We start from the raw sequence: 27,638 nt of genomic DNA on the forward strand, positions 1-27,638 counted from the left end.
AATATCCCAAACATCCCAATTTCGGTTCCTGAGCCATATTTTAGAGCCAAATTCTGGCTCTCTGCACGTATTCGCAGCTTGATATTACGACTTTTTATACCCAACATATGCCAAATAATGGACACGGCAGTGAGTCACATTTTGCAAAAACTCCCCTGCAGTTTTCAAAATATCATAAACATCCTAATTTCGAGGCCTGAGCCATATTTTGGAGCCAAATTCTGGCTCTCTGCACGTATTCGCAGTTTGAAATTATGACTTTTTTATACCCAACATATGCGAAGTACTGAAAGCGGCGTTTGGTTACATTTGTCCCAAACCTCCCTGCAGTTTTCAAAATATCCCAAACATCCCAATATCGAGGCTTGAGCCATATCTTGGAGCCAAATTCTGGCTCTCTGCACGTATTCGCAGTTTGAAATTGCGACTTTTATATACCCAACATATGCCAAGTACTGAAAGCGGCGTTTGGTCACATTTGTCCCAATCCCCCCTGGAGTTTTCAAAATATCCCAAACATCCCAATTTCTTTGCCTGAGCCATATTTTAGAGCCAAATTCTGGCTCTCTGCACGTATTCGCAGTTTGAAATTACGACTTTTTTATACCCAACATATGCGAAGTACTGTAAGCGGCGTTTGGTCACATTTGTCCCAAACCTACCTGCATTTTTCAAAATATCCCAAACATCCCAATATCGAGACCTGAGCCATATTTTGGAGCCAAATTCTCGCTCTCTGCACGTATTCGCAGTTTGATATTACGAATTTTACCCTACATATGACAAGTACTGAAAGCGGCAGTGAGTCACATTTTGCACAAACTCCCCTGCAGTTTTCAAAATATCTCAAACATCCCTATTTCGAGGCCTGAGTCATATTTTGGAGCCAAATTCTGGCTTTATGCACGTATTCGCAGTTTGATATTACGACTTTTTATACCCAACATATGCCAAGTACTGAAAGCGACAGTGAGTCTCATTTGTCCCAATACCCCCTGCAGTTTTCAAAATATCTCAAACATCCCAATTTCGACGCCTGAGCCATATTTTGGAGCCAAATTCTGGCTTTATGCACGTATTCGCAGTTTGAAGTTACGACTTTTTTATACCCAACATATGCCAAGTGCTGAAAAGCGGCGTTTGGTCACATTTGTCCCAATCCCCTCTGCAGTTTTCAAAATATCCCAAACATCCCAATACCGAGGCCTGAGCCATATTTTGGAGCCAAACTCTAGCTCTCTGCACGTATTCGCAGTTTGAAATTACGACTTTTTTATACCCAACATATGCGAAGTACTGAAAGCGGCGTTTGGTTACATTTGTCCCAAACCTCCCAGCAGTTTTCAAAATATCCCAAACATCCCAATATCGAGGCTTGAGTTATATTTTGGAGCCAAATTCTGGCTCTCTGCACGTATTCGCAGTTTGAAATTGCCACTTTTTTATACCCAACATATGCCAAGTACTGAAAGCGGCGTTTGGTCACATTTGTCCCAATCCCCCCTGCTGTTTTCAAAATATCCCAAACATCCCAATATCGAGACCTGAGCCATATTTTGGAGCCAAATTCTGGCTCTCTGCACGTATTCGCATTATGATATTACGACTTTTTTTACCCTACATATAACAAGTACTGAAAGCGGCAGTGATTCACATTTTGCACAAACTCCCCTGCAGTTTTCAAAATATTTCAAACATCCCAATTTCGAGGCCTGAGCCATATTTTGGAGGCAAATTCTGGCTTTATGCACGTTTTTGCAGTTTGATATTACGACTTTTTATACCCAACATATGCCAAGTACTGAAATGGCAGTGAGTCACATTTTGCACAAACTCCCATGCAGTTTTCAAAATATCCCAAACATCCCAATTTCGAGGCCTAAGCTATATATTGGAGCCAAATTCTGGCTCTCTGCACATATTCGCAGTTTGAAATTACGAATTTTTTATACCCAACATATGCCAAGTACTAAAAGCGGCGTTTGGTCACATTTGTCCCAATCCCCCCTGGAGTTTTCAAAATATCCCTAACATCCCAATTTCGGTTCCTGAGCCATATTTTAGAGCCAAATTCTGGCTCTCTGCACGTATTCGCAGTTTGATATTACGACTTTTTATACCCAACATATGCCAAATAATGGACACGGCAGTGAGTCACATTTTGCACAAACTCCCCTGCAGTTTTCAAAATATCATAAACATCCCAATTTCGAGGCCTGAGCCATATTTTGGAGCCAAATTCTGGCTCTCTGCACGTATTCGCAGTTTGAAATTACGACTTTTTTATACCCAACATATGCGAAGTACTGAAAGCGGCGTTTGGTTACATTTGTCCCAAACCTCCCTGCAGTTTTCAAAATATCCCAAACATCCCAATATCGAGGCTTGAGCCATATCTTGGAGTCAAATTCTGGCTCTCTGCAGGTATTCACAGTTTGAAATTGCGACTTTTATATACCCAACATATGCCAAGTACTGAAAGCGGCGTTTGGTCACATTTGTCCCAATCCCCCCTGGAGTTTTCAAAATATCCCAAACATCCCAATTTCGGTGCCTGAGCCATATTTTAGAGCCAAATTCTGGCTCTCTGCAGGTATTCGCAGTTTGATATTACGACTTTTTTATACCCAACATATGCGAAGTACTGAAAGCGGCGTTTGGTCACATTTGTCCCAATCCCCCCTGCAGTTTTCAAAATTTCCCAAACATCCCAATATCGAGACCTGAGCCATATTTTGGAGCCAAATTCTGGCTCTCTGCACGTATTCGCAGTTTGATATTACGACTTTTTATACCCAACATATGCCAAGTACTGAAAGCGACAGTGAGTCACATTTGTCCCAATCCCCCCTGCAGTTTTCAAAATATCTCAAACATCCCAATTTCGAGGCCTGAGCCATATTTTGGAGCCAAATTCTGGCTTTATGCACGTATTCGCAGTTTGAAATTACGACTTTTTTATACCCAACTTATGCCAAGTGCTGAAAAGCGGCGTTTGGTCACATTTGTCCCAATCACCCCTGCAGTTTTCAAAATATCCCAAACATCCCAATATCGAGGCCTGAGCCATATTTTGGAGCCAAACTCTAGCTTTCTGCACGTATTCTCAGTTCGAAATTACGACTTATTATACCCAACATATGCCAAGTCCTGAAAGCGGCAGTGAGTCACATTTTGCACAAACTCCCCTGCAGTTTTCAAAATATCCCAAATATCCCAACTTTGAGGCCTGAGCCATATTTTGGAGTCAAATTCTGGCTCTCTGAACGTATTCGCAGTTTGAAATTGCGACTTTTTTATACCCAACATATGCCAAGTAATGAAAGCGGCATTTGGTCACATTTGTCCCAATCCCCCCTGCAGTTTTCAAAATATGCCAAACATCCCAATTTCGGTGCCTGAGCCATATTTTGGAGCCAAACTCTAGCTCTCTGCATGTATTCGCAGTTTGTTATTACGACTTTTTTATACCCAACATATGCGAAGTACTGAAAGCGACGTTTGGTCACATTTGTCCCAATCCCCCCTGCAGTTTTCAAAATATCCCAAACATCTCAATTTCGAGGCCTGAGTCATATATTGGAGCCAAATTCTGGCTCTCTGCACGTATTCGCAGTTTGAAATTACGACTTTTTTATACCCAACATTTGCGAAGTACTGAAAGCGACGTTTGGTCACATTTGTCCCAATCCCCCCTGCAGTTTTCAAAATATCCCAAACATCCCAATTTCGGTGCCTGAGCCATATTTTAGAGCCAAATTCTGGCTCTCTGCACGTATTCACAGTTTGTTATTACGACTTTTTATACCCAACATATGCCAAGTAATGGACGCGGCAGTGAGTCACATTTTGCACAAACTCCCCTGCAGTTTTCAAAATATCATAAACATCCCCATTTCGAGGCCTGAGCCATATTTTGGAGCCAAATTCTGGTTATCTGCATGTTTTCGCAGTTTGAAATTACGACTTTTTTATACCCAACATATGCGAAGTACTGAAAGAGGCGTTTGGTCACATTTGTCCCAATCCCCCCTGCAGTTTTCAAAATATCCCAAACATCGCAATTTCGGTTCCTGAGCCATATTTTAGAGCCAAATTCTGGCTCTCTGCACGTATTCGCAGTTTGATATTACGAATTTTTATACCCAACATATGCCAAATAATGGACGCGGCAGTGAGTCACATTTTGCAGAAACTCCCCTGCAGTTTTCAAAATATCACCCCCTCCCCGCTCAGCTCGTTGTCGCCGTCTGGGGGCTTAGTGGGCGGCTGCCGGAGTGTGATGCTCCTTGGGACAGTCCTCTGTCCTTTTCTAGCCTTGTGCTCCTGCTGCCGTCCTCTCCAATTCTGCTGGGCATCTTTTCCTTTTCCTTCTGTTTCGTTTTTCTCCCCCCTCTTCTCCTATCTGCTTGCCGTTTCCTGCCGACCTTTTGCTCGTTCTGGTTCTTCCCTTGGACTTCTTCTACTTTGACGCCCGGGTGCTTGAGGAGGCATACTCTTGCACCCGTAGAACTGCAGTACCCGACGTCGAGAGCGAGGGGAACCTTTTATTGTCAATCCCCACTTCGTCACTGAACCCGATCTCGACGGACTGTCGGTTTCTTAAGGTGGCGTTTGTGGGGCGTATACTCACGACGCACCCCTAGGAGGCCCCGACAAGATCGGCGATAGCTTCTTGTTGGGTGTCCTGCCTCTAATTGTGGCTCCATGGTGGGTGTGGGGGCACATTCGTGAGTGAATTCGTAATTTCGTCAAGATGATAACCCCTGTTTCGGCTGCTTCTGGCTTACCTTTTCAGGCTCGTGGGGTGGGCGACCAAGCCCCCGAGTCGGTCCGTATTGGAAGACCGGGCTCTGTAGCCTCCGCTGCATTGGGCCCCGACCTTGCTCCTCCTTTGGCCTCTCTGACTCCTTCCCCTGGCTCCCCTCCCTCCTCTGTGGTTGGGTCGAGCCCCAAGCCCCCAGTGGTGACTACCTCGTCCCCTGGCGCGGCTCCTTCTCTAGTTGTAACTACTGCGCCTTTTAACCCCTCTCTCTCTGGGGGTTCTCACCGCCGTTCTCGTCACGGCCGCCCTCGCTCGATTCCTTCCAGTTCTGCTACCTATCAAGCCTTGTTTGGTCCCGCTTCGTGGGCCAAATATTTTGATCTCCTCCCTCTTGATTCTGCGCCTCCTGACGATTTCTCCCTTCATCGACATCTCATTGATTCCGTGGATGCCTCCATTACTTTTAACCCCACTCGTCTCGGTACGCGTGTCGTTGCTGCTCCTTCTCAGGATGCTGCTTCCCGCTTGGCTGCCTTATCCTGCCTTGGCGAGACCCCCGTTCGGGTCTCGAAGAACGTTCAGTTGAATGCCAGTGTTGGCACTATTTTGCTCCCGCCCCATGTTGCGACCGGTGTTCGGGACCTACGCGACTCCCACGACGATATTCGACATATCCTCGCTGCCCAGGGCCATTCTATTCTCCAGGTGGACACGTTTACTCGTCCCCCTCGTGGTAGTCGCCGTCAACCCCTCCGGGTTGTGAAGATTACCTTTGATGGTAGGACCCTTCCACCCTCTGTCATTCTTGCTGGTGCCAGGTGCTCTGTCCAGGAGTACATTCCTTCTCCTCGGCTCTGCAACAAGTGCTGGAGGTTTGGGCATGGTGCCCTCCGCTGCTCCGGGACTGTCTCTCTCTGTCCTTTGTGTGGTGGCGAAGGTCACTCTAAGTCGGAGTGCGCTTCTCCCCAGGCTCGTTGCCTCAACTGCGGTGAGGCCCATCCTACCTTCTCCCGTGCGTGTGTCCATTACAAGCTTGAGGCAGCCGTCCTCAACTTGAAGCACCGGGAGCGTTTATCTTTTCCTGAGGCGAGGCGCCAGGTTCGCCGGCTCCCGCCTTATGCTAATATCTCTTATGCTCGCGTGTTGCGCTCTTCCTCTCCTCGTCCTTCCCGCCTTCCTCAGACTCACAACCGTTTCCAGGCCTTGGACCCTGATGCGCCCACTGCCCCCTCCTCTGTCCCTTTGGGTTCTCTCCCGAAGGATCCTCCTCCTGGTCCTCTGTCTGGGGTTCCCCTTCCTTCTACCCGGTCTGTCGTGTCTTCTGTGTCTCCTTCCTCGTCCCCCTCCGATCCTCCTTCCCATCCTCTTCCTCCATCTATCGGCTCTCCCCGCCGCCTGTCGGTGCGGGCGGATGTCCATCGCTCTCCTAACGGCCGTCGTGTGTGCTCTCGTTCGGCTTCTCCTGTTGAGACACTGGAATCCGTTGCCCGGTACGTAGTTGCTGGGACACCGGTCTCTTTAAGTCAGAAGCGTAAGCCTGGCTCCTCTCCTTCCTCTTCCCCGGCGGGTAAGAAGGCTTCGCTTTCTTCCTCAGCTCCTCCTCCTGGCTCTGTTGCTCCTTCCACTCCCGTTTCAGTGCTTGCGCCCCCTGTTCCCGCTATGGAGGTTTCTTTGGCCCCTGCTTCCCTTTCGGTTGCTGCTCTTGCTGGGGTGCGCTCCTCTCTTTCTACTCCCCCTCTTCCTGCTGCTGTCCTTGACTGCTCCTCTCCGTTGTCTCCTCCTCCTCCTCCTCCTCCTCCTCCGGACCCTGCCCGCCCACCTCTGATCTGTTCTCCCGTTTCCTTCCCTTCGTCTTTGCTCAGTTTACCCATGCCCCCTAACCCTGACTTTGCTGACCCTGATCCCGACCCTGATATTCTTTAACGTGCTCTGTTGGTCTTTCGCCTTTGTTTCTTCCTTGTTCTCTGTTTTTGTCCTTTCTCTTCTCGTCGTTGTCCATTCTTCAATGGAACGTTCGAGGTTATTACGCCAATTTCCTCGAACTCCAACTTCTGGTTTCGCGGTTTTCGCCCCTTTGTGTCTGTCTCCAGGAGCCGATGCTTGGTGCTCGTCCTGGTCGTTTTCGTGGCTATTCCTTTCTCTCCCCCCCCCCCAGCCATTGCTGGGGCTTCTAATTCTTCTGCTCTCTTGATTCGGGCTGATGTTCCCTTTGTTCCTTTACTTTTTCCTTCGCCTCTCCATTGTTCTGCTGCTCGTATCTTTGTGGGGAAATGGTACACAGTTTGTTCCATTTATCTCCCCCCGAGTGTCCCGCTCTCTCTTCCTGATTTGAAACACCTCCTAGACTCCTTGCCGGAGCCTGTGCTCCTGCTGGGTGACTTCAATTGTCGTCATTCTCTTTGGGGTGACGTTCTGACGAATACCCGGGGTCGCCTCCTTGAGCCGTTTCTCCTCTCTTCTTCCCTGTCTCTTCTGAATTCTGGTGAGCCCACTCATTTGGACTCTCGAACTCGTACCCTTTCTTGTCTTGATCTTTCTCTCTGCTCTTCTTCTCTTTACTTAGATTTCACATGGCAGGTTCTTGATGACCTCCATGGAAGTGATCATTTCCCCATCCTTGTTTCCTTTTTCTCTTTTCGCCCTTCCCTCTCTTTCCCTAGGTGGCAGTTTGCTAAGGCGGACTGGACCCTATTTTCCCTCAGTGCTACTCTCTCTGACCTCTCCCTTCTGCCCCTCTCTCGCGCTCTCCTCCTTTTTCATGACACTGTCTTCGACGCTGCCCTCCGCTCTATTCCTCGCTCTTCCTCTCGGGGTCCACGGAAGTGCGTTCCCTGGTGGAATGCGGACTGTGCTCGGGCTGTCCGCTGTAAGCGTGCAGCCTGGAAGAAGCACCGCCGTAGGCAGACGACCGATTCTTTTCTTTTCTTTCGGAAAGCGAGTGCGGTGGCCCGTAGGGCCATCCGTACGGCTAAACGTGAATGTTGGGCATCTTATGTCTCGACAATTACGTCCGAAACCCCTCTGGCCCAGATCTGGAAGCGTATCCGCAAGATAGCGGGTAAGTTCGTTCCCGATGTTTCACCGGTCCTTCACCTCCATGATACTCTTGTGGCGGACCCGTTGCAGGTCGCTTCCGAACTGGGTTCCCACTTTTCTTCTGTTAGCTCTGGTCTTCATCTTCCCCAATCTTTCCTTCTTCGTAAACCTGTCCTTGAGTCTCGTCCTTTAGATTTCTGCACTCATCTTCAGCTTCCCTATAATGATCCCTTCTCTCTCTCTGAACTTCGTTCTGCCCTGGCCCTCTGCGGTTCTACGGCGGCGGGCTCCGATGGTATTCATTATGAGATGCTTCGCCATCTCCCTCCGAGCACGTCTCAGTATTTACTGAGTCTGTATAATCGGATCTGGGAGTCGTCGTCAGTCCCTGAGGACTGGCTCGATGCCGTTGTCCTCCCTGTTCGCAAACCGGGGTCTCTGGGTACTTCCCCTAAGGACTTTCGCCCTATTGCTCTCACAAGTTGTGTCTGCAAACTCTTTGAACGTATGGTTAACGTTCGTCTGATGTGGTTCCTGGAACACCATCACCTCCTCTCCCCTTCTCAATTTGGTTTCCGCAAGTGCCGCAGCACGACAGATGTCCTGGTGAACTTGGAGGTCTATATACGTACTGCTTTTGCTGCGAAGACCTCCGTTGTTGCCGTCCTTTTTGACCTAGAAAAGGCTTACGACACCACTTGGCGTTATCATATCCTATCTCAACTTCATTCTTTTGGCCTTCGTGGTCATCTCCCTCTCTTTCTCAGCAGCTTCCTCTCTCGTCGTTCCTTTCGGGTGCGCCTTGGTACCGCTCTCTCTCCCTCTTTTCAGCAATACGAAGGTGTGCCCCAGGGTAGTGTTCTGAGCACTACTCTTTTTCTGGTTGCCCTCAATGGTCTTCTTTCCTCTCTTCCTTCTGGTGTCTTCTCCGCTCTCTATGTCGATGATCTTACCCTTTGTTGTCAGGGTGATGATTCGCCTCTCCTTCAACGCCGGCTTCAACTTGCGATTGATGCCGTGTCGTCTTGGGCCACAGGTCATGGCTTCAAGTTCTCTACTTCTAAGACTTGTGCCATGACTTTTACGCGGAAACGGGTTGTTCTTCGTCCCTCTTTGTCACTTTATGGTCATCCCCTTGAATACAAAGATTCCGCGAAGCTTTTGGGGTTATTCCTTGACACTCGTTTGTCTTGGTCTCCCCATATCTCTTACCTCCGTGTTGAGTGCTCTAAGTCCCTTACCCTCCTTCGGGTCTTGTCCCATACTTCTTGGGGGGCAGATAGGCGCACTCTCCTTGCTTTACATTCCTCTCTCGTCCTGTCTAAGCTCGATTATGGTTGCCCTGCTTACTCGTCTGCTTCTCCTTCTACTCTTCGCCGTCTTGATGCTTTGCACCATGCTGGGTTGCGCCTCAGTTCTGGTGCCTTTCGTTCGACTCCCGTCCTTAGCTTGTATGTTGACACTGGCTTCCTGTCTCTCCAGGACCGCCGTGATCGCTACTGTCTTCGCTATCTTGCGCGGTCCTTGCAACATCCTTCCTCTCGTCTCTGTCGTGCTTTAACTTTTACCCCTCCTGCGGTTCCTGTTCCTCTTCACCACCTCCCTCTTTCTGTCCGGTTATCTCGCCTGCAGGATTCTCTTTCCGTTCGTATTTCTGATGTTTCTCCTCGTGTTGTTCCTTCTTTGCCCCCGTGGAGGGTCCCTCTTCCGCGGTTTTGTACATCCTTGACTCGTATCACTAAAGCTTTTACCCCTCCTACAGTTCTAAAACGCCTTTTCCTCGAGCACTTTTCTTCTCACTCCCGCTCCGTTTCTGTCTTCACCGATGGGTCTAAGTCAGCGGACGGTGTTGGCTACTCTGTTGTTTTTCCTGATCGCACTTATATGTGTCGCTTGCCTCCGGAGACTAGCATCTTTACAGCGGAACTTTATGCTATTCTCTATGCTCTTCGTCTCCTGCTTTCTCGTTGTCAGTCTTCCTTTGTGGTTGTTGTTGACTCTCGTAGTGCCCTCATGGCTCTCGGGTGCTTTAATCCAGTTCATCCGGTAGTTGTCGAGATCCAGCATTGGCTGTTTCTCGTTCACAGTAAATTTAAGTCGGTTGAGTTTTGTTGGGTTCCCAGCCATATTGGCGTGTCTTTAAATGAGCGTGCGGATGCTGCCGCTAAGGAAGCTGTCCGCTCTTGTCCCATCTCTCGTAAAGGCATTCCGTATTCCGACTTTTACCCGGTTATCCATTCCTCAGTCCTTACCCGTTGGCAGGCTTCTTGGTTGTCTGTTACTGGTAACAAGCTACGTACTCTTAAATGTTGTGTTTCCTCGTGGCCGTCCTCCTTCCACCGTAACCGGCGGTGGGAAACAGCTCTAGCGAGGTTGCGTATTGGCCATACTCGCTTAACCCATGGTCACTTGATGGAGCGCCGCCCTGCTCCTTATTGTCCTAGTTGCATTGTCCCTCTTACGGTCGTGCATGTCCTTCTTGAATGTCCTGACTTCCAGGACGAGCGTGTGTCTTGCTTTCCGACCGCCCCTCGCGGTCACCTATCCCTCGATAGAATTCTTGGTGACTCGGATACTTTTGATATCGTTCGCCTTATGCGTTTTTGTTCTCGTATTGGCATCCTTGGTGATATTTAGCGCCCTCTGATTATTTTGCGTATTTGATGGTGCTACATAGCCTTCCCGGTTTGGTGCCTTCTTTTGATAATTACTTACTTACTTTCAAAATATCATAACCATCCCAATTTCGAGGCCTGAGCCATATTTTGGAGCCAAATTCTGGCTCTCTGCACGTATTCGCAGTTTGAAATTCCGACTTTCTTATACCCAACAAATGCAAAGTACTGAAAGCGGCGTTAGGTTCCATTTGTCCCAAACCTCCCTGCAGTTTTCAAAATATCCCAAACATCCCAATATCGAGGCTTGAGCCATATCTTGGAGCCAAATTCTGGCTCTCTGCACGTATTCGCAGTTTTAAATTGTGACTTTTATATACCCAACATATGCCAAGTACTGAAAGCGGCATTTGGTCACATTTGTCCCAATCCCCCCTGGAGTTTTCAAAATATCCCAAACATCCCAATTTCTTTGCCTGAGCCATATTTTAGAGCCAAATTCTGGCTCTCTGCACGTATTCGCAGTTTGAAATTACGAATTTTTTATACTCAACATATGCGAAGTACTGAAAGCGGCGTTTGGTCACATTTGTCCCAAACCTCACTGCAGTTTTCAAAATATCCCAAACATCCCAATATCGAGACCTGAGCCATATTTTGGAGCCAAATTCTGGCTCTCTGCACGTATTCGCAGTTTGATATTACGACTTTTTTTACCCTACATATGACAAGTACTGAAAGCGGCAGTGAGTCACATTTTGCACAAACTCCCCTGCAGTTTTCAAAATATCTCACACATCCCAATTTCGAGGCCTGAGCCATATTTTGGATCCAAATTCTGGCTTTATGCACGTATTCGCAGTTTGATATTACGACTTTTTTATACCCAACATATGCGAAGTACTGAAAGCGGCGTTTGGTTACATTTGTCCCAAACCTCCCTGCAGTTTTCAAAATATCCCAAACATCCCAATATCGAGGCTTGATCCATATCTTGGAGTCAAATTCTGGCTCTCTGCGCGTATTCGCAGTTTGAAATTTCGACTTTTATATACCCAACATATGCCAAGTACTGAAAGCGGCGTTTGGTCACATTTGTCCCAATCCCCCCTGGAGTTTTCAAAATATCCCAAACATCCCAATTTCGGTGCCTGAGCCATATTTTAGAGCCAAATTCTGGCTCTCTGCAGGTATTCGCAGTTTGATATTACGACTTTTTTATACCCAACATATGCGAAGTACTGAAAGCGGCGCTTGGTCACATTTGTCCCAAACATCCCTGCAGTTTTCAAAATATACCAAACATCCCAATATCGAGACCTGAGCCATATTTTGGAGCCAAATTCTGGCTCTCTGCACGTATTCGCAGTTTGATATTACGACTTTTTTTACCCTACATATAACAAGTACTGAAAGTGGCAGTGAGTCACATTTTGCACAAACTCCCCTGCAGTTTTCAAAATATTTCAAACATCCCAATTTCGAGGCCTGAGCCATATTTTGGAGCCAAATTCAGGCTTTATGCACGTATTCGCAGTTTGATATTACGACTTTTTATACCCAACATATGCCAAGTACTGAAATGGCCGTGAGTCACATTTTGCACAAACTCCCCTGCAGTTTTCAAAATATCCCAAACATCCCAATTTCGGTTCCTGAGCCATATTTTAGAGCCAAATTCTGGCTCTCTGCACGTATTCGCAGTTTGATATTACGACTTTTTATACGCAACATATGCCAAATAATGGACGCGGCAGTGAGTCACATTTTGCAGAAACTCCCCTGTAGTTTTCAAAATATCATAACCATCCCAATTTCGAGGCCTGAGCCATATTTTGGAGCCAAATTCTGGCTCTCTGCACGTATTCGCAGTTTGAAATTACGACTTTTTTATACCCAACATATGCAAAGTACTGAAAGCGGCGTTAGGTTACATTTGTCCCAAACCTCCCTGCAGTTTTCAAAATCTCCCAAACATCCCAATATCGAGGCTTGAGCCATATCTTGGAGGCAAATTCTGGCTTTCTGCACGTATTCGCAGTTTTAAATTGTGAATTTTATATACCCAACATATGCCAAGTACTGAAAGCAGCGTTTGGTAACATTTGTCCCAATCCCCCCTGGAGTTTTCAAAATATCCCAAACATCCCAATTTCTTTGCCTGAGCCATATTTTAGAGCCAAATTCTGGCTCTATGCTCGTATTCGCAGTTTGAAATTACGAATTTTTTATACCCAACATATGCGAAGTACTGAAAGCGGCGTTTGGTCACATTTGTCCCAAACCTCACTGCAGTTTTCAAAATATCCCAAACATCCCAAAATCGAGACCTGAGCCATATTTTGGAGCCAAATTCTGGCTCTCTGTACGTATTCGCAGTTTGATATTACGACTTTTTTTACCCTACATATGACAAGTACTGAAAGCGGCAGTGAGTCACATTTTGCACAAACTCCCCTGCAGTTTTCAAAATATCTCAAACATCCCAATTTCGAGGCCTGAGCCATATTTTGGAGCCAAATTCTGGCTTTATGCACGTATTCGCAGTTTGATATTACGACTTTTTATACCCAACATATGCCAAGTACTGAAAGCGGCCTTTGGTCACATTTGTCCCAATCCCCCCTGCAGTTTTCAAAATATCCCAAACATCCCAATTTCGGTGCCTGAGCCATATTTTAGAGCCAAATTCTGGCTCTCTGCAGGTATTCGCAGTTTGATATTACGACTTTTTATACCCAACATATCCCAAGTACTAAAATGGCAGTGAGTCACATTTTGCACAAACTCCCATGCAGTTTTCAAAATATCCCAAACATCCCAATTTCGAGGCCTAAGCCATATATTGGAGCCAAATTCTGGCTCTCTGCACGTATTTGCAGTTTGAAATTACGACTTTTTTATACCCAACTTATGCGAAGTACTGAAAGCGGCGTTTGTTCACATTTGTCCCAAACCTCTATGCAGTTTTCAAAATATCCAAAACATCCCAATATCGAGGCTTGAGCCATATTTTGGAGCCAAAATCTGGCTCTCTGCACGTATTCCTAGTTTGAAATTACGACTTTTTATACGAAACATATGCAAAGTAATGAAAGTGGCAGTGAGTCACATTTTGCACAAACTCCCCTCCAGTTTTCGAAATATCCCAGATATCCCAATTTCGAGGCCAGAGCCATATTTTGGAGCCAAATTGTGGCTCTCTGCACTTATTCGCAGTTTGAAATTACGACTTTTTATACCCAACATATGCCAAGTCCTGAAAGTGGCAGTGAGTCACATTTTGCACAAACTCCCCTCCAGTTTTCGAAATATCCCAATTTCGAGCCCAGAGCCATATTTTGGAGCCAAATTCTGGCTCTCTGCCCGTATTCGTAGTTTGAAATTATGACTTTTTATACCCAATATATGCCAAGTACTGAATGCGGTGATTGGTTACACTTGTCCTGAACCTCCCTGCAGTTTTTAAAATATCCCAAACATCCTAATATCGAGGCCTGAGCCATATTTTGGAGCCAAATTCTGGCTCTCTGCACGTATTCGCAGTTTGAAATAGCGAATTTTTTATACCCAACATATGCCAAGTACTGAAAGCGGCGTTTGTTCACATTTGTCCCAATCCCCCCTGCAGTTTTTACAATATCCCAAGCATCCCAATTTCGGTGCCTGAGCCATATTTTAGAGCCAAATTCTGGCTCTCTGCACGTATTCGCAGTTTGAAATTACGACTTTCCTATTCCCAACATATGCGAAGTACTGAAAGCGGCGTTTGGTCACATTTGTCCCAAACCTCCCTGCAGTTTTCAAAATATCCCAAACATCCCAATATCGAGACCAGAGCCATATTTCGGAGCCAAATTCTGGCTTTATGCACGTATTCGCAGTTTGAAATTGCGACTTTTTTATACCCAACATATGCAAAGTACTGAAAGCGGCGTTTGGTCACATTTGTCTCAATCCCTCCTGCTGTTTTCAAAATATCCAAAACATCCCAATTTCGGTGCCTGTGCAATATTTTGGAGCCAATTTCTGGCTCCCTGCACGTATTCGCAGTTTGATATTACGACTTTTTATACCCAACAAATGCCAAGTAATGGACGCGGCAGTAAATCACATTTTGCACAAACTCCCCTGCGGTTTTCAAAATATCCCAAACATCCCATTTTCGAGGCCTGAGCCATATTTTGGAGCCAAATTCTGGCTCTATGCACGTATTCGCAGTTTGATATATCGACTTTTAATACCCAACATATGCCAATTCCTGAAAGTGGCAGTGAGTCACATTTTGCATCAACTCCCCTGCAGTTTTCGAAATATCCCAAATATACCAATTTCGAGGCCTGAGCAATATTTTGGTGCGAAATTCTGGCTCTCTGTACGTATTCGCAGTTTGAAATTACGCCTTTTTTTATACCCAACATATGCGATGTACTGAAAGCGGCGTTTGGTCATATTTGTCCCAAATTCCCCCCCCCCGCAGTTTTCAAAATATCCCAAACATCCCAATTTCGTTGCCTGAGCCATATTTTGGAGAAAAATTCTGGCTCTCTGAACGTATTCGCAGTTTGAAATTGCGACTTTTTTATACCTAACATATGCCAAGCTCTGAAAGCGGCGTTTGGTCACATTTGTTCCAATCCCCCCTGCAGTTTTCAAAATAGCCCAAACATCCCAATTTCGAGGCCTGAGCCAGGTTTGGAGCCAAATTCTGACTCTCTGCACGTATTCGCAGTTTGAAATTACGACTTTTTTATACCAACATATACAAAGTACTGAAAGGGGCGTTTGGTCACATTTGTCCCAAACCTCCCAGCAGTTTTCAAAATATCACAAACATCCCAATATCTAGGCCTGAGCTATATTTTGGAGCCAAATTCTGGCTCTCTGCACGTTTTCGCAGTTTGATATTACGATTTTTTATACCCAACATATGCCAAGTACTGAAAGCGGCAGTGAGTCACATTTTGCACAAACTCCCGTGCAGTTTTCAAAATATCCCAAACTTCCAAATTACGAGGCTTGAGCCATATTTTGGAGCCAAATTCTGGCTCTCTGCACGTATTCGCAGTTTGAAATTACGTCTTTTTATACCCAACATATGCCAAGTCCAGCAAGCGGCAGTGAGTCACATTTTGCACAAACTCCCCTGCAGTTTTCAAAATATCCCATATATCCCAATTTTGAGGCCTGAGCCATATTTTGGAGTCAAATTCATGCTCTATGCGCGTATTCGCCGTTTGAAATTGCGACTTTTTTATACCCAACATATGCCAAGTACTGAAAGCAGCGTTTGGTCACATTTGTCCCAATCCCCCCTGCAGTTTTCAAAATATCTCAAACATCCCAATTTCGACGCCTGAGCCATATTTTGGAGCCAAATTCTGGCTTTATGCACGTATTCGCAGTTTGAAATTACGACTTTTTTATACCCAACATATGCCAAGTGCTGAAAAGCGGCGTTTGGTCACATTTGTCCCAATCCCCTCTGCAGTTTTCAAAATATCCCAAACATCCCAATACCGAGGCCTGAGCCATATTTTGGAGCCAAACTCTAGCTTTCTGCACGTATTCGCAGTTCGAAATTACGACTTATTATACCCAACATATGCCAAGTAATGAAAGCGGCAATGAGTCACATTTTGCACAAACTCCCCTGTAGTTTTCGAAATATCCCAAACATCCCAATTTCGAGGCCTGAGCCATATTTTGGAGCCAACTTCTGGCTCTCTGCACGTATTCGCAGTTTGAAATTACGACTTTTTTATACCCAACATATGCGAAGTACTGAAAGCGGCGTTTGGTCACATTTGTCCCAATACTCCCTGCAGTTTTCAAAATATCCCAAACATTCCAATTTCGGTTCCTGAGCCATATTTTAGAGCCAAATTCTGGCTCTCTGCACGTATTCACAGCTTGATATTACGACTTTTTATACCCAACATATGCCAAATAATGGACACGGCAGTGAGTCACATTTTGTACAAACTCCCCTGCAGTTTTCAAAATATCATCAACATCCTAATTTCGAGGCCTGAGCCATATTTTGGAGCCAAATTCTGGCTCTCTGCACGTATTCGCAGTTTGAAATTACGACTTTTTTATACCCAACATATGTGAAGTACTGAAAGCGGCGTTTGGTTACATTTGTCCCAAACCTCCCTGCAGTTTTCAAAATATCCAAAACATCCCAATATCGAGGCTTGAGCCATATTTTGGAGCCAAACTCTGGCTCTCTGCACGTATTCGCAGTTTGATATTACGACTTTTTTTATCCTACATATATCATGTACTGAAAGCGGCAGTGATTCACATTTTGCACAAACTCCCCTGCAGTTTTCAAAATGTCTCAAACATCGCTATTTCGAGGCCTGAGCCATATTTTGGAGCCAAATTCTGGCTTTATGCACGTATTCGCAGTTTGATATTACGACTTTTTATACCCAACATATGCCAAGTACTGAAATGGCAGTGAGTCACATTTTGCACAAACTCCCATGCAGTTTTCAAAATATCCCAAACATCCCAATTTCGAGGCCTAAGCCATATATTGGAGCCAAATTCTGGCTCTCTGCACATATTCGCAGTTTGAAATTACGACTTTTTTATACCCAACATATGAGAAGTACTGAAAGCGGCGTTTGGTCACATTTATCCCAAACCTCCCTGCAGTTTTCAAAATATTCCAAACATCCCAATATCGAGGCTAGAGCCATATCTTGGAGCCAAATTCTGGCTCTCTGCACGTATTCACAGTTTGAAATTGCGACTTTTATATACCCAACATATGCCAAGTACTAAAAGCGGCGTTTGGTCACATTTGTCCCAATCCCCCCTGCAGTTTTCAAAATATCCCAAACATCCCAATATCGAGACCTGAGCCATATTTTGGAGCCAAATTCTGGCTCTCTGCACGTATTCGCAGTTTGATATTACGACTTTTTTTACCCTACATATGACAAGTACTGAAAGCGGCAGTGAGTCACATTTTGCACAAACTCCCCTGCAGTTTTCAAAATGTCTCAAACATCGCTATTTCGAGGCCTGAGCCATATTTTGGAGCCAAATTCTGGCTTTATGCACGTATTCGCAGTTTGATATTACGACTTTTTATACCCAACATATGCCAAGTACTGAGAGCGACAGTGAGTCACATTTGTCCCAATTCCCCCTGCAGTTTACAAAATATCTCAAACATCCCAATTTCGAGGCCTGAGCCATATTTTGGAGCAAAATTCTGGCTTTATGCACGTATTCGAAGTTTGAAATTACGACTTTTTTATACCCAACATATGCCAAGTGCTGAAAAGCGGCGTTTGGTCACATTTGTCCCAATCCCCCCTGCAGTTTTCAAAATATCCCAAACATCCCAATATCGAGGCCTGAGCCATATTTTGGAGCTAAACTCAAGCTCTCTGCACGTATTCTCAGTTCGAAATTACGACTTATTATACCCAACATATGCCAAGTAATGAAAGCGGCAATGAGTCACATTTTGCACAAACTCCCCTGCAGTTTTCAAAATATCCCAAACATCCCAATTTCGGTTCCTGAGCCATATTTTAGAGCCAAATTCTGGCTCTCTGCACGTATTCGCAGTTTGATATTACGACTTTTTATACCCAACATATGCCAAATAATGGACACGGCAGTGAGTCACATTTTGCACAAACACCCCTGCATTTTTCAAATATCATAAACATCCCAATTTCGAGGCCTGAGCCATATTTTGGAGCCAAATTCTGGCTCTCTGCACGTATTCGCAGTTTGAAATTACGAATTTTTTATACCCAACATATGCGAAGTACTGAAAGCGGCGTTTGGTTACATTTGTCCCAAACCTCCCTGCAGTTTTCAAAATATTCCAAACATCCCAATATCGAGGCTAGAACCATAATTTGGAGCCAAATTCTGGCTCTCTGCACGTATTCCCAGTTTGAAATTGCGACTTTTATATACCCAACATATGCCAATAACTAATAGCGGCGTTTGGTCACATTTGTCAAAATCCCCCTGGAGTTTTCAAAATATCCCAAATATCCAAATTTCTTTGCCTGAGCCATATTTTAGAGCCAAATTCTGGCTCTCTGCACGTATTCGCAGTTTGATATTAGACTTTTTATACCCAACATATGCCAAGTAATGGATGCGGCAGTGAGTCACATTTTGCACAAACTCCTCTACAGTTTTCAAAATATCATAAACATCCCAATTTCGAGGCCTGAGCCATATTTTGGAGCCAAATTCTGGTTCTCTGCACGTATTTGCAGTTTGAAATTACGACTTTTTTATACCCAACATATGCGAAGTACTGAAAGCGGCATTTGGTCACATTTGTCCCAATCCCCCCTGCAGTTTTCAAACTATCCCAAACATTCCAATTTCGGTTCCTGAGCCATATTTTAGAGCCAAATTCTGGCTCTCTGCACGTATTCGCAGCTTGATATTACGACTTTTTATACCCAACATATGCCAAATAATGGACACGGCAGTGAGTCACATTTTGCACAAAACTCCCCTGCAGTTTTCAAAATATCATAAACATCCTAATTTCGAGGCCTGAGCCATATTTTGGAGCCAAATTCTGGCTCTCTGCACGTATTCGCAGTTTGAAATTACGACTTTTTATACCCAACATATGCCAAGTAATGAAAGCGGCAATGAGTCACATTTTGCACAAACTCCCCTGTAGTTTTCAAAATATCCCAAACATCCCAATTTCGAGGCCTGAGCCATATTTTGGAGCCAACTTCTGGCTCTCTGCACGTATTCGCAGTTTGAAATTACGACTTTTTTATACCCAGCATATGTGAAGTACTGAAAGCGGCGTTTGGTTACATTTGTCCCAAACCTCCCTGCAGTTTTCAAAATATCCCAAACATCATAATATCGAGGCTTGAGCCATATTTTGGAGCCAAACTCTGGCTCTCTGCACGTATTCGCAGTTTGAAATTGCCACTTTTTTATACCCAACATATGCCAAGTACTGAAAGCGGCGTTTGGTCACATTTATCCCAAACCTCCCTGCAGTTTTCAAAATATTCAAAACATCCCAATATCGAGGCTTGAGCCATATCTTGGAGCCAAATTCTGGCTCTCTGCACGTATTCACAGTTTGAAATTGCGACTTTTATATACCCAACATATGCCAAGTACTAAAAGCGGCGTTTGGTCACATTTGTCCCAATCCCCCCTGGAGTTTTCAAAATATCCCAAACATCCCAATTTCTTTGCCTGAGCCATATTTTAGAGCCAAATTCTGGCTCTCTGCACGTATTCGCAGTTCGAAATTACGACTTTTTTATACCCAACATATGCGAAGTACTGAAAGCGGCGTTTGGTCACATTTGTCCCAAACCTCCCTGCAGTTTTCAAAATATCCCAAACATCCCAATATCGAGACCTGAGCCATATTTTGGAGCCAAATTCTGGCTCTCTGCACGTATTCGCAGTTTGATATTACGACTTTTTTTACCCTACATATGACAAGTACTGAAAGCGGCAGTGAGTCACATTTGGCACAAACTCCCCTGCAGTTTTCAAAATGTCTCAAACATCGCTATTTCGAGGCCTGAGCCATATTTTGGAGCCAAATTCTGGCTTCATGCACGTATTCGCAGTTTGATATTACGACTTTTTATACCCAACATATGCCAAGTACTGAAAGCGACAGTGAGTCACATTTGTCCCAATCCCCCCTGCAGTTTACAAAATATCTCAAACATCCCAATTTCGAGGCCTGAGCCATATTTTGGAGCCAAATTCTGGCTTTATGCACGTATTCGAAGTTTGAAATTACGACTTTTTTATACCCAACATATGCCAAGTGCTGAAAAGCGGCGTTTGGTCACATTTGTCCCAATCCCCCCTGCAGTTTTCAAAATATCCCAAACATCCCAATATCGAGGCCAGAGCCATATTTTGGAGCCAAACTCAAGCTCTCTGCACGTATTCTCAGTTCGAAATTACGACTTATTATACCCAACATATGCCAAGTAATGAAAGCGGCAAATAGTCACATTTTGCACAAACTCCCCTGCAGTTTTCAAAATATCCCAAACATCCCAATTTCGGTTCCTGAGCCATATTTTAGAGCCAAATTCTGGCTCTCTGCACGTATTCGCAGTTTGATATTACGACTTTTTATACCCAACATATGCCAAATAATGGACACGGCAGTGAGTCACATTTTGCACAAACACCCCTGCAGTTTTCAAAATATCATAAACATCCCAATTTCGAGGCCTGAGCCATATTTTGGAGCCAAATTCTGGCTGTCTGCACGTATTCGCAGTTTGAAATTACGACTTTTTTATACCCAACATATGCGAAGTACTGAAAGCGGCGTTTGGTTACATTTGTCCCAAACCTCCCTGCAGTTTTCAAAATATTCCAAACATCCCAATATCGAGGCTTGAACCATAATTTGGAGCCAAATTCTGGCTCTCTGCACGTATTCGCAGTTTGAAATTGCGACTTTTTTATACCCAACTTATGCCAATTACTAATAGCGGCGTTTGGTCACATTTGTCAAAATCCCCCCTGGAGTTGTCAAAATATCCCAAATATCCAAATTTCTTTGCCTGAGCCATATTTTAGAGCCAAATTCTGGCTCTCTGCACGTATTCGCAGTTTGAAATTACGACTTTTTTATACCCAACATATGCGAAGTACTGAAAGCGGCGTTTGGTCACATTTGTCCCAAACCTCCCTGCAGTTTTCAAAATATCCCAAACATCCCAATATCGAGACCTGAGCCATATTTTGGAGCCAAATTCTGGCTCTCTGCGCGTATTCGCAGTTTGATATTAGACTTTTTATACCCAACATATGCCAAGTAATGGATGAGGCAGTGAGTCACATTTTGCACAAACTCCCCTGCAGTTTTCAAAATATCATAAACATCCCAATTTCGAGGCCTGAGCCATATTTTGGAGCCAAATTCTGGTTCTCTGCACGTATTTGCAGTTTGAAATTACGACTTTTTTATACCCAACATATGCGAAGTACTGAAAGCGGCGTTTGGTCATATTTGTCCCAATCCCCCCTGCAGTTTTCAAACTATCCCAAACATTCCAATTTCGGTTCCTGAGCCATATTTTAGAGCCAAATTCTGGCTCTCTGCACGTTTTCGCAGCTTGATATTACGACTTTTTATACCAACATATGCCAAATAATGGACACGGCAGTGAGTCACATTTTGCACAAACTCCCCTGCAGTTTTCAAAATATCATAAACATCCTAATTTCGAGGCCTGAGCCATATTTTGGAGCCAAATTCTGGCTCTCTGCACGTATTCGCAGTTTGAAATTACGACTTTTTTATACCCAACATATGCGAAGTACTGAAAGCGGCGTTTGGTCACATTTGTCCCAAACCTCCCTGCAGTTTTCAAAATATCCCAAACATCCCAATATCGAGACCTGAGCCATATTTTGGAGCCAAATTCTGGCTCTCTGCACGTATTCGCAGTTTGATATTACGACTTTTTTTACCCTACATATGACAAGTACTGAAAGCGGCAGTGAGTCACATTTTGCACAAACTCCCCTGCAGTTTTCAAAATATCTCAAACATCCCTTTTTCGAGGCCTGAGCCATATTTTGGAGCCAAATTCTGGCTTTATGCACGTATTTGCAGTTTGATATTACGACTTTTTATACCCAACATATGCCAAGTACTGAAAGCGACAGTGAGTCACATTTGTCCCAATCCCCCCTGCAGTTTTCAAAATATCCCAAACATCCCAATATCGAGGCCTGAGCCATGTTTTGGAGCCAAACTCTAGCTCTCTGCACGTATTCGCAGTTCGAAATTACGACTTATTATACCAAACATATGCCAAGTAATGAAAGCGGCAATGAGTCACATTTTGCACAACTCCCCTGCAGTTTTCAAAATATCCCAAACATCCCAATTTCGAGGCCTGAGGCATATTTTGGAGCCAACTTCAGGCTCTCTGCACGTATTCGCAGTTTGAAATTACGACTTTTTTACACCCATCATATGCAAAGTACTGAAAGCGACGTTTGGTCACATTTGTCCCAATCCCCCCTGCAGTTTTCAAAATATCCCAAACATCCCAATTTCGGTGCCTGAGCCATATTTTAGAGCCAAATTCTGGCTCTCTGCACGTATTCGCAGTTTGATATTAGACTTTTTATACCCAACATATGCCAAGTAATGGATGCGGCAGTGAGTCACATTTTGCACAAACTCCCCTGCAGTTTTCAAAATATCATAAACATCCCAATTTCGAGGCCTGAGCCATATTTTGGAGCCAAATTCTAGTTCTCTGCACGTATTCGCTGTTTGAAATTACGACTTTTTTATACCCAACATATGCGAAGTACTGAAAGCGGCGTTGGTCACATTTGTCCCAAACCTCCCTGCAGTTTTCAAAATATCCCAAACATCCCAATATCGAGGCTTGAGCCATATCTTGGAGCCAAATTCTGGCTCTCTGCACGTATTCGCAGTTTGAAATTGCGACTTTTATATACCCAACATATGCCAAGTGCTGAAAAGCGGCGTTTGGTCACATTTGTCCCAATCCCCACTGCAGTTTTCAAAATATCCCAAACATCCCAATATCGAGGCCAGAGCCATATTTTGGAGCCAAACTCAAGCTCTCTGCACGTATTCTCAGTTCGAAATTACGACTTATTATACCCAACATATGCCAAGTAATGAAAGCGGCAATTAGTCACATTTTGCACAAACTCCCCTGCAGTTTTCAAAATATCCCAAACATCCCAATTTCGGTTCCTGAGCCATATTTTAGAGCCAAATTCTGGCTCTCTGCACGTATTCGCAGTTTGATATTACGACTTTTTATACCCAACATATGACAAATAATGGACACGGCAGTGAGTCACATTTTGCACTAACACCCCTGCAGTTTTCAAAATATCATAAACATCCCAATTTCGAGGCCTGAGCCATATTTTGGAGCCAAATTCTGCTCTCTGCACGTATTCGCAGTTTGAAATTACGAATTTTTTATACCCAACATATGCGAAGTACTGAAGCGGCGTTTGGTTACATTTGTCCCAAACCTCCCTGCAGTTTCAAAATATTCCAAACATCCCAATATCGAGGCTTGAACCATAATTTGGAGCCAAATTCTGGCTCTCTGCACGTATTCGCAGTTTGAAATTGCGACTTTTTTATACCCAACTTATGCCAATTACTAATTGCGGCGTTTGGTCACATTTGTCAAAATCCCCCCTGGAGTTGTCAAAATATCCCAAATATCCAAATTTCTTTGCCTGAGCCATATTTTAGAGCCAAATTCTGGCTCTCTGCACGTATTCGCAGTTTGATATTACGACTTTTTTATTCCCAACATATGCGAAGTACTGAAAGCGGCGTTTTGGTCATATTTGTCCCAATCCCCCCTGCAGTTTTCAAAACTATCCCAAACATTCCAATTTCGGTTCCTGAGCCATATTTTAGAGCCAAATTCTGGCTCTCTGCACGTTTTCGCAGCTTGATATTACGACTTTTTATACCCAACATATGCCAAATAATGGACACGGCAGTGAGTCACATTTTGCACCAAACTCCCCTGCAGTTTTCAAAATATCATAAACATCCTAATTTCGAGGCCTGAGCCATATTTTGGAGCCAAATTCTGGCTCTCTGCACGTATTCGCAGTTTGAAATTACGACTTTTTTATACCCAACATATGCGAAGTACTTGAAAGCGGCGTTGGTCACATTTGTCCCAAACCTCACCTGCAGTTTTCAAATATCCCAAACATCCCAATATCGAGACCTGAGCCATATTTGGAGCCAAATTCGTGGCTCTCTGCACGTATTCGCAGTTTGATATTACGACTTTTTTTACCCTACATATGACAAGTACTGAAAGCGGCAGTGAGTCACATTTTGCACAAACTCCCTGCAGTTTTCAAAATATCTCAAACATCCCTATTTCGAGGCCTGAGCCATATTTTGGAGCCAAATTCTGGCTTTATGCACGTATTCGCAGTTTGATATTACGACTTTTATACCCAACATATGCCAAGTACTGAAAGCGACAGTGAGTCACATTTGTCCCAATCCCCCCTGCAGTTTTCAAAATATCCCAACATCCCAATATCGAGGCCTGAGCCATGTTTTGGAGCCAAACTCTAGCTCTCTGCACGTATTCGCAGTTCGAAATTACGACTTATTATACCAAACATATGCCAAGTAATGAAAGCGGCAATGAGTCACATTTTGCACAAACTCCCCTGCAGTTTTCAAAATATCCCCAAACATCCCAATTTCGAGGCCTGAGGCATATTTTGGAGCCAACCTTCAGGCTCTCTGCACGTATTCGCAGTTTGAAATTACGACTTTTTTACACCCATCATATGCAAAGTACTGAAAGCGACGTTTGGTCACATTTGTCCCAATCCCCCCTGCAGTTTTCAAAATATCCCAAACATCCCAATTTCGGTGCCTGAGCCATATTTTAGAGCCAAATTCTGGCTCTCTGCACGTATTCGCAGTTTGATATTAAACTTTTTATACCCAACATATGCCAAGTAATGGATGCGGCAGTGAGTCACATTTTGCACAAACTCCCCTGCAGTTTTCAAAATATCATAAACATCCCAATTTCGAGGCCTGAGCCATATTTTGGAGCCAAATTCTAGTTCTCTGCACGTATTCGCAGTTTGAAATTACGACTTTTTTATACCCAACATATGCGAAGTACTGAAAGCGGCGTTTGGTCACATTTGTCCCAATCCCCCCTGCAGTTTTCAAAATATCCCAAACATCCCAATTTCGGTTCCTGAGCCATATTTTAGAGCCAAATTCTGGCTCTCTGCACGTATTCGCAGCTTGATATTACGACTTTTTATACCCAACATATGCCAAATAATGGACACGGCAGTGAGTCACATTTTGCAAAAACTCCCCTGCAGTTTTCAAAATATCATAAACATCCTAATTTCGAGGCCTGAGCCATATTTTGGAGCCAAATTCTGGCTCTCTGCACGTATTCGCAGTTTGAAATTATGACTTTTTTATACCCAACATATGCGAAGTACTGAAAGCGGCGTTTGGTTACATTTGTCCCAAACCTCCCTGCAGTTTTCAAAATATCCCAAACATCCCAATATCGAGGCTTGAGCCATATCTTGGAGCCAAATTCTGGCTCTCTGCACGTATTCGCAGTTTGAAATTGCGACTTTTATATACCCAACATATGCCAAGTACTGAAAGCGGCGTTTGGTCACATTTGTCCCAATCCCCCCTGGAGTTTTCAAAATATCCCAAACATCCCAATTTCTTTGCCTGAGCCATATTTTAGAGCCAAATTCTGGCTCTCTGCACGTATTCGCAGTTTGAAATTACGACTTTTTTATACCCAACATATGCGAAGTACTGCAAGCGGCGTTTGGTCACATTTGTCCCAAACCTACCTGCATTTTTCAAAATATCCCAAACATCCCAATATCGAGACCTGAGCCATATTTTGGAGCCAAATTCTCGCTCTCTGCACGTATTCGCAGTTTGATATTACGAATTTTACCCTACATATGACAAGTACTGAAAGCGGCAGTGAGTCACATTTTGCACAAACTCCCCTGCAGTTTTCAAAATATCTCAAACATCCCTATTTCGAGGCCTGAGTCATATTTTGGAGCCAAATTCTGGCTTTATGCACGTATTCGCAGTTTGATATTACGACTTTTTATACCCAACATATGCCAAGTACTGAAAGCGACAGTGAGTCTCATTTGTCCCAATACCCCCTGCAGTTTTCAAAATATCTCAAACATCCCAATTTCGACGCCTGAGCCATATTTTGGAGCCAAATTCTGGCTTTATGCACGTATTCGCAGTTTGAAGTTACGACTTTTTTATACCCAACATATGCCAAGTGCTGAAAAGCGGCGTTTGGTCACATTTGTCCCAATCCCCTCTGCAGTTTTCAAAATATCCCAAACATCCCAATACCGAGGCCTGAGCCATATTTTGGAGCCAAACTCTAGCTCTCTGCACGTATTCGCAGTTTGAAATTACGACTTTTTTATACCCAACATATGCGAAGTACTGAAAGCGGCGTTTGGTTACATTTGTCCCAAACCTCCCAGCAGTTTTCAAAATATCCCAAACATCCCAATATCGAGGCTTGAGTTATATTTTGGAGCCAAATTCTGGCTCTCTGCACGTATTCGCAGTTTGAAATTGCCACTTTTTTATACCCAACATATGCCAAGTACTGAAAGCGGCGTTTGGTCACATTTGTCCCAATCCCCCCTGCTGTTTTCAAAATATCCCAAACATCCCAATATCGAGACCTGAGCCATATTTTGGAGCCAAATTCTGGCTCTCTGCACGTATTCGCATTATGATATTACGACTTTTTTTACCCTACATATAACAAGTACTGAAAGCGGCAGTGATTCACATTTTGCACAAACTCCCCTGCAGTTTTCAAAATATTTCAAACATCCCAATTTCGAGGCCTGAGCCATATTTTGGAGGCAAATTCTGGCTTTATGCACGTTTTTGCAGTTTGATATTACGACTTTTTATACCCAACATATGCCAAGTACTGAAATGGCAGTGAGTCACATTTTGCACAAACTCCCATGCAGTTTTCAAAATATCCCAAACATCCCAATTTCGAGGCCTAAGCTATATATTGGAGCCAAATTCTGGCTCTCTGCACATATTCGCAGTTTGAAATTACGAATTTTTTATACCCAACATATGCCAAGTACTAAAAGCGGCGTTTGGTCACATTTGTCCCAATCCCCCCTGGAGTTTTCAAAATATCCCTAACATCCCAATTTCGGTTCCTGAGCCATATTTTAGAGCCAAATTCTGGCTCTCTGCACGTATTCGCAGTTTGATATTACGACTTTTTATACCCAACATATGCCAAATAATGGACACGGCAGTGAGTCACATTTTGCACAAACTCCCCTGCAGTTTTCAAAATATCATAAACATCCCAATTTCGAGGCCTGAGCCATATTTTGGAGCCAAATTCTGGCTCTCTGCACGTATTCGCAGTTTGAAATTACGACTTTTTTATACCCAACATATGCGAAGTACTGAAAGCGGCGTTTGGTTACATTTGTCCCAAACCTCCCTGCAGTTTTCAAAATATCCCAAACATCCCAATATCGAGGCTTGAGCCATATCTTGGAGTCAAATTCTGGCTCTCTGCAGGTATTCACAGTTTGAAATTGCGACTTTTATATACCCAACA

This window comes from Procambarus clarkii, chromosome 65, assembly GCF_040958095.1.
Source record: "Procambarus clarkii isolate CNS0578487 chromosome 65, FALCON_Pclarkii_2.0, whole genome shotgun sequence".
NCBI lineage: Eukaryota > Metazoa > Arthropoda > Malacostraca > Decapoda > Cambaridae > Procambarus > Procambarus clarkii.